The following is an 8879-nucleotide window of genomic DNA, read 5'->3' as shown; positions in this document are numbered from 1 at the left end:
CTATTATCAAATTCTGCAGAGCAAGTGTATCATTCATACATTATCGTTGCAAACATAATATGTTACAATCACTCTGGAAAATAGTTGGGCAAGTCTTTCAAAATGGAAACGTCCTTACCATATAAGCCAAAAGAGAAATGAAGACTTATTCTCATGTAAGGAGTTACACAGGAATGTCATGACTTTGTTCATAATAGTCAAAAACTGGAAGCCATCCATATTTCCTTCAAAGGCTGAAGGGTTAAATAAGCGGTGCTATAACTATGCCGTGGAACAGTTATTGATACACTACATGCAGCAACTTGAATCAATCTCAGGGAAATTAAGTTGAATGAAATAAAGTCTCGAGCCAGGTGCAATGAGCCACACCTGTAATCTCTGTGACTTGAGAGGCTGAGGCAGGAGGGTCACTAGTTGGGGGCCCACCTCAGCAACTTAGTGAGACCCTGTCCAAAATAAAATTAGAAGACTGAGAATGTACTTCAGTGGTAAAGTGCCCTGGGGAGGAGGTAAGCATGACTTTTAGTGGGTCACATGCAAGTCTTGTATTGTTCATACAGTTAAGCATCTTGATGATGACAGTGGTTACCTCCAGCAAAACTGACAAAGACAACAAGATCACCAAGCTACGCAAGTCAACTACATAGAACTACGCATGTATACACACACACACAAATAAGTGAGCACTTGTAAAGCCATTAGAACTGAATATATCTGTGAATATATCTGTGGTTTGCACCAATATGGCTTCATCATACCATAGTTGTGTAAAATGTTCACATGGGGGGATTTTGGTGCAGTCTAGGTCAAAGTTAAATGTGACTTCCGTATATATGCCTTTGCAACCTTCTGTGTATCTACAATTATTTTAAAATAAATATTTTTAAAGTATATCCCACCAAGTTCTTCCCACGGTGGCAAGATGGAACACATATTTGACTCCAAACTAGTCAGAGGGGAAAAAATAGTAATTACACAATTTACAAGTCCTCAGGGGAGAGCCCAACTGCTCAGAGGAACCCCATTCAAAAAAAAAAAAAATTCTAGACATTGTTATGGGGAAAACTTCCTCCTACAGATCCTCACAAACCAACCTCCTCACTCGAGCTTAACCTCTCAGGCTACCATAAAGGGTCCTGAAGAGTATAGCTCTTTATTTCACTCTGTCCATAGAGGTTCTTCAGTACATTTTTCTGCATGTGGCTGCCTGACCTTGGCCGCCTGAGGGGACATGATCACATTTATGAGTGCATCCCAACACTAGGGGGCGCACTTTCCAATAGGATGGATCACAGCGCAGGACAAACCATTCACAGAGGAGGCACTTTGAAGACCAGAGCAAAAGCTTTAAAACCTCAACATTCCTCCCGGATGCACTCTCTTTGTAGTTGCTCTGTCTCTCCAGTGGCCCTGGTATGATTTTTTTGTTGTTGTTATTGTTGTTTTGCCATGGAATTTCTATTCGTGACTTGCAGATGTCATGGAGGTGGTTGTACTTCCAGAGGAGACATACCCTTCCCACCCCACAGTTAAGCATCTTGATGATGCTTAACACAGAGAGACAAAGAAAGAAGGCTCACAGAGAGGGCATCCTGCTCCACCAGGACTTGAGCTCACCTGGGGATTTGGGCCAAAGGCTTAGCTAATAAAGAAGTGTTCCTTTACCTCATTTTGCCTGCTGTTTATAAGGGACAGGATCTAGGTCTCAAGGATGTGGGTCCTCATCAAATACCACCTTTCCGCCTCAACCCGTGTTTTACAGCAGTGACTCTCACAGGGATGTGTCTCTTCTTTCAGATCTACAGGGGGGAAGCAGGACAGTCCACATCCGGGGACCTCTCTGGGCTTCTGTAGAACCTTGGCTGACAAACGCCTGTGCCACACAATTCTGACTCCACCAATAATCTGAGGCACTGACTTCAAAGCTAGCCATTGATTGTAGATGGAATGTGATGATTTCAGGTCTCAGAACAGCCAGGAAATGACTTCCCCCTGAATGGACTCCTCTTTCTAACACCTACATCCAAGGCCAAGGCCTGGCTCATGATCCCCAAAATGAACCCATTGGGAGGCTAAGTCCCCATGCTTGAGTTAAGACAATAATTGTGCCAACTTACGTGGAACTGGTCTGAGGTTGTTCAAATGCTTCTTTTGGAATTTTAAGGCCAGGGTTTCTCTTCTTGCCTATAGGGAAAGATGTAAGGACAAAGTTAAAAATCTACATCGTAGCAAGAGAGCAGCCACAGAAACACACTATCACCTCCCGATTCTGAGTATTGTTTCCTATCCAGGCAGTCTGTCACGCTCTCCAGCCACCGCAGCATGTCCCAAATGCAAACTGGATTCAGGAATGACGTTTTCACCAACAAGGAGAACATGTCAAGGTAAGAATGACAACTCTGTGTTCCTAGGAAGATGTACCCTTTCTCCTTGCGGAGAATGGCATTCCAATCTTTTTTTTTTCTTTTTTTCACAGAATACTCATGATGACAGATGACGTTGGTTACCGGAGAATTTGGGGGGGGGGGATTGGGTGTTTTTTTATTTTGTTTGTTGTGGTTTTTGCTTCTTTTTAATGTCAAACGTAGTTACTCTTATCTCAGTATCCTTCAGTTTTCTAAGTTGATCTGTGAACAATTGCTAGACTTAATGATGGGTGTAAAAGAAAAACTCTTTTTTCTCTTTTGCCCTGTCCCATTCCATGGCTACCTGCCACAAGTTGGAAAACCTAAGAGAAGGTTTTTAAACCTTAAGCCTAGAATAATATTTATTTACATTTGCTTTGCTCCAAGAAGGATTAAGATAACAGATGGGTTCTTGCAAGGAGGATTTCATGTCTTTGGGGACCAGATAGGAATGGACTCTGATATTGTTCATCCCTGGGCTTTGAAACTGTAAAAGAGTTTGGCTCAAATACTTTTGTTCATGAGGTAAAAAGAACAAACTGAGAAGTGCTAGCCCAGGAAGCAGTTCAAAGAGAACAGGCTTCTAAGAGCCTGGGATTTTCCTCAGCTATGGAGAGCCTGTGCCTCTTGGTGCTTGGCAGGGAGAACCCAAGCAGAGCTGGGTCTTCAGAGCTCTGCTTCCTCTCTCACCTCTTCTCTGCATTGTCACTGAGCACCACAGAGCTGGCACAAGCCACGGATAAAGTCCTGGGTAGATCCTGAAGTCGCAAAGAAACTTACTAAGTCAAATAAGGTAAACTCGTTGCAGGACAATGACATCAGAATACCTAAGTTGATTGACACTCCAATGGAGAGCGCTCTTCACTATCCACAGTGGCAGAAGCATAGAGACAGCCAGAGAGCGAGGGGTGTGGAGAACAAGGGCTTTCGAGTTTGAAAATCCCCAGCTTACATCTGGTTCTTCCATTTTTTTTTTAACCAAAACCCCTCCAGAGTCATTTTCAACTGACTCTTGATTTCCTCAATTGTAAAATAGGGAAGTGACATCAACACCCACATCAGTGAACTGTGAGAATGGAATCAGACAAAGCAGATGAAAAAACACGGAGATTCCATAAGTACCTGTTGATTACAGTCAGAGAAACAGCCGCGTGGTCCCATTTTCTAAAAAGTCATTTAAGAAATTCATGAAAAAAAAAAACTGGTCATATTATGAGAACCCAACATAATGCATAAATGAGGGTTTTTTTTCTTTCTGTTCCTTCAAAATCCAATATCTAGATCAATTCTTCCATTTTATATAAAGCCAGGAAATCAGCACAGAGAAAAACCTTTTAGGAACACAATTAGTAAAATACTTTTTTCTCAGTTCTCAACTCATTTCTCTCTAAGCATTTGATAAGATTCATAACTCACCATTCCTTCTCCTGCTCTCAGACTTCAGAAGGCTATTAGCATGTTTGACTTAATTAGTTGACACATTGCAATGTCAAGTGACAACACACAGAGTTTTACTATGTATCTGTGCTAGATTTGAGTGTGAGAACCCAAATAGCTACCTGGCCTAGTTCCAACAAGTGTCATCCCTGGGCTTCAGTCACACAGACAGGGAAAGCTATTAAATGAGATAGTCCAGTGAGGACTGAATGATAGATTCACACACACATTCCAATGCAGGTGAAACGTAATCCTGGTAATCCCAACAGATATAATCCTATAGTTCTCTCTTTCAAATATATATAAAATATAATATATAATGTATATATATATAATATATATAATGTATAATTTATATATACACACACACACACACACACACATACACACACACACACATGTAGTTGTCTGTGAAAAAGGTCTTCCATTGGTCATTTAAAGAAACCAAAAGCAGAAGTTACTCTGAAAGTCATGTGTCCTCCTTGTCTTCATCTCAGTTCTTATAAAATTGATGTAGAGAGTCCCATTCATTAAGAAAAGCTCCTTTGAAAAGCCTTCCTAAGGAACCTAATTAATGATTCATGTAGCCATTAATTAGGAGCAATTCCTAAAAGTATTTAATTATCATATCATAACTCATAAATTATCAAGACATCTATTTAAGGAAATAGAGAGAAGGAGAGAAGCCTCTGGGTACTAAAGAAATAAACGACCTAAACCACAGTAAAGTCTTCCAACTGGGAAAGAAAAAAAAAACTTGGTTCCCTCCCTTCACTTTCACCCCAGAACCTCCCAGGGCCACATTCACACCACTCTTCCCCTGAATTGGCCCCCTGGTGGGTGAAATTACCAGCTTTTGGTCTCCTGACTCAAACCCTGACTACAGATACATCTTAGATATTTACACAGACCTCAAGGTTTTCCTTAAATACAAATACTTCAAGACAGAGCAACGCCCCGACAACAAGAAGCCAAAGACGTTCCAGGAGACACCAAACCTAGTTGAGTCACACCATTAGAAAATTCACTGCCTTCACTCTGTAGATGGCCTAAAATGAAAATCACAGATACACACACACACACACACACACACACACACACACACACAAACACACACACATCGACATTCTGGAATTCACTTACTTGCCCATCTCTGAAACTGTAAGCAGCCCTGAGGAGGTTTGCAAGGCTGCAAGGGAGGCCCGCAGAAGTAAACCCCACAGAATCCATGCTTCCTTTAGCTCCAAAGACCATACACTTCCGCCAGCCCCAGCTGGGAGGAACACAACCCAGCAGACTCCACCTCCTCCTTAAGTCTGGATCACAACAAACCTCCGAGAGCTCATTGTTCCCAGGAAACTGCAGCCTCGGGAAGGGAGAGAGGAAGTGGGTCCATTTGGACACCCAGGCGTGGCATTAATCATTAACCAGACCTGGGGACATAAATCTATAAAGTAATTACGGACAGTACAATGTTCTCCGGCCTTTCTATAAATGCCTCTTTCATTTCTTAAAAGAAAGAAACACAATAAGTGGTCAGTTTCCAGCTGTGTTTATTCCAGAGCAATCTGTTCTGGCTAGGAAGGCTGCCAACCCCTGATGCTAACACTGAACACTGTTAAAAAATATATTAATGGGAGGGAGCCATACGAATAATGGAGCTAAGTGACCAACTGTATTGGCCAGTTTTCTCCCGTGGGAGACCAAAACCAAAACAAAAAAAGAAGTCAGAAAATAGGCTTTATATGATGTCAGAAGCTAGCAACCAGCCTTCTCAGAATGAGAGAGAGAGAGAGAGAGAGGATTCTGTGTATTTCTGCCCTCTTCTTGGTACAATCTGCAAAGAGGAAGCCTCGCCAACCTGATTGGGCACATGCCACACTTCATTACATCAGCCCGTGTCACACCCATGCCTATTTTCCCCAAAAATAGTACAGTCCCGACACACATGTATATTTGCAAAATTTATCTTAAACCAAAGCTGGGTCATGATAATCCTGGCTTGGAGCAAGATGGCACTTGGGGGAGGTGGTGAATCTTGCTGGTCGTTAGAACATATTTAGCACACCGCAGAAATGCTCACTAGCTTTGACCATATGGAAAATGATGGGGTACACAAGAGGTCTTGCCCAGCACCCACTCGGAGAGGGTGAGCACAAAGGGCCTCTCTGATGAGCCTCATTACATAAAGCAGAAGATTGAGCTCCAGTGCCAACCCCAACAGCACGAGAAGCCCACACGGTCAGCAGAAGGTGGCATCCTGAGGATATGCTGATGCCCAAACATTTGTCAGCTTGACGGAAGGTTGGAGAGCATGATTCTGAGGCTTTATGATTATTGACACAGCTCCACAAAAGGATCGCAGAACTTCCAGTGCCAAATTTATTTTAAAAATCTGTTTCCCAATATGAATGGGATTTCTAGCCAAGTAACTGGCAACCTGGAGGCCTTGGCTGCCCTCTCCTTACCACTTGCATCTGGGCTTCAGTTCCAAGTGTAGTTGGCAATAAAATTGGCAGAGAAGTGTCATTAGATGTTATTCGGTTGCAGGGATCATATGCAAAGCGCTAATGGAGCAGGGCAGAGGGACAGAAGTTCAGAGAGAAAACCAGCTCTACAGCAGCCATTTTTAAAGTGGACAGGGACTCTTCCAATTTCCCAAAACCATCAGATCCCATACACCCCTGGACTGAAGGAGTATCCCAAATGTCCTTGGAATTACTTAAAGTTTAGAGATGAAAAACTGAAAAGCTCATAGGAACACTTGATTTCAAGGAGGCAGAATGAACCTCTTGGGAGCTTACCTGACCCCCATACTGTTTCCCTGGAGGGCCCTGCCCTTCTTGTCCATGAGAATACAGCCAGCCAAACTCAGCTCACTCATCATGTGGCCCAAAAAACTTCCCAGACCTTCCCCACTCTCTTTAAATTAGATCTCTGTGGCCATCTTCCATTTATTTTTCTCTTATTCTTTCTCATAATCTATAGTAATTTTATCTTTAATTATTTTTGCATTTATTTATTATCTGTATTCTTCACTAGAATATAAACTCTAGAATATAAGAATATAACAATGATATTGCCCTGTTCCAGCAAATATCATAAATATCTGTTGACTGAATATTTGTTGCCCTTTTCTTGACTGTTTTGAACAACTGGATTAAGCCCATCAAAAATAAAAGAAAGAAAGAATAAGAAAAAAACTAACTGAAGTGGAAATAACACAAATGTAACCACAAATAAGACAACCTTTCAAATCCCAGCTATACCACCTATTAACAATGTGACCTTAAGGAACATTCTTCATGGTGAAGAATGCACCTATGCACTATAGATGATGCTATAGATGATGTACAATATCACTAGGCTACTAAAAGACTCAGTTGGCACAAAGTAGGTGAAGAACTCTAGCAGTACCTAGCATATAAGTGCTTAATAAATACTTTTTTTTCCTTCCTTCCACATTTGTGTTTGTATGTTTAAAATATGAGCTCAGAAAAATGTTTCCTGTATGGGCCCCATCTTTCTTCAAATGCCCTATGTTGTTCTACTGTATTATTTATGCCAAATTTTTAAAAAATTTTTCAAACATGTCATCAATCTTGAATCATACATTTGTTGTTACCACTAAATAGGGGAACAATTCCAGCTCTACAGACTCATAACTTCTGGGAATAAGTCTCAGGATCCATATTTTTTTTTGAAAGCTCCACACATGACTAAGAGTCCAACCAGGGTCCAACCAGGGTCTAGAGCATGTCCTGGTAAAATTTTTACTTTCCCACCATTTCTCACTTTCCAATCATCAGATCACTTTCCCCCAGGCCCCTGATACTTCCTCTACAACCAATCAATTCCTTCTGGCTAATAAGAATTAAATTTCAAATTCAGTTGCACTTGAACTATGTCTATCTTTGAGTTGAAACTGTCAATAATTTACCACAGTAGACATTACTAGGGACAAAATTCATCAAGATGCAAATTCCGCTTTCAAAGAGTCAAGCATATTTGAAAATCTAATTTTTCTAATCACAGTGCATATATGTAGTGGGTGAGAGAAGCACTGTGTCCTAAAAGCAGATGAGAGGAAATCAGACAAGGAAAAACAAAAAACAAAATGATCTCACAGTGGATGTGGTGTTTCAGGTGGTCCTTTGAGAACTAATAGGATTTCAGGGTTCATGAGAGCTCATTATACTGTATGTGTCTTCTTTGTGCAAATTTAAATGTTTCCAAAATCAAAAACTCAAGAAATGGTTAGGATTTTGTCAATCAGGGCTCAGAAGGGCAACAGGGGGATTCCATGTAAAATGAAGATGCTCTACCAATACTGGTAAGGCACTGGGGTGTATTCAAAGAATTCTGAGCTGTCTACTTTGGACAAAGTAAATGGTGACAGAAGCCTGGACATATAGGTTGAAGTAAGAGACTACAGCACTGTCACTAGGAAGTTTCTAATTTCAGACTGAAGAGGGAAAATGATCCATGTTTTTCAGAAGAATGGCATGCCACAATGATGGTTCAGAAAAAAAAATTTGCATGAAGATTAGTTCATCTAATATCTGCAGATGTTCTGAGACAGTGGTCCATACACACATAAACCCACATACACACACGCATTGCTGTTTTCCGCCTCCAAGTCTTTGTTTATATTATCCCTGGAATGTCCTTATTACCTGTCTACTATGATCAACTTCAACCCAGCTCAACCACGTTCTCTCCAGGAAGCCTTCCATGAAAGCCCTCGTCTAATAAATGTCCCTCCTCCATGCAGCCGCAGTGCTCCGGATGTTCTCTTTAATGTCTCTCTTCCTGCACTGACTAATTGAACCCATTCATTCATCCATCTCTTCCACTCAAAATGCATGTTCTTCAAAGCCAGAAGCACTGTCTGCCCCATCTCACCCACATGCAGAGTAAGCACCCGCGCCAAGAAATAAGAGCAGAGACCACAGTGATCTGGCTAAAAAATAAGCTGCTTAACCTCTGCACAGGCAACATCTACAAGCTCTGGTAACTTACTGACTAGGAGGGACA

The sequence above is a fragment of the Ictidomys tridecemlineatus genome, chromosome 9 (assembly GCF_052094955.1).
Source record: "Ictidomys tridecemlineatus isolate mIctTri1 chromosome 9, mIctTri1.hap1, whole genome shotgun sequence".
NCBI classification, from domain to species: Eukaryota; Metazoa; Chordata; class Mammalia; order Rodentia; family Sciuridae; genus Ictidomys; species Ictidomys tridecemlineatus.
The sequence above is the reverse complement of the archived record's forward strand: the minus strand, read 5'-3'. Positions refer to the sequence as shown.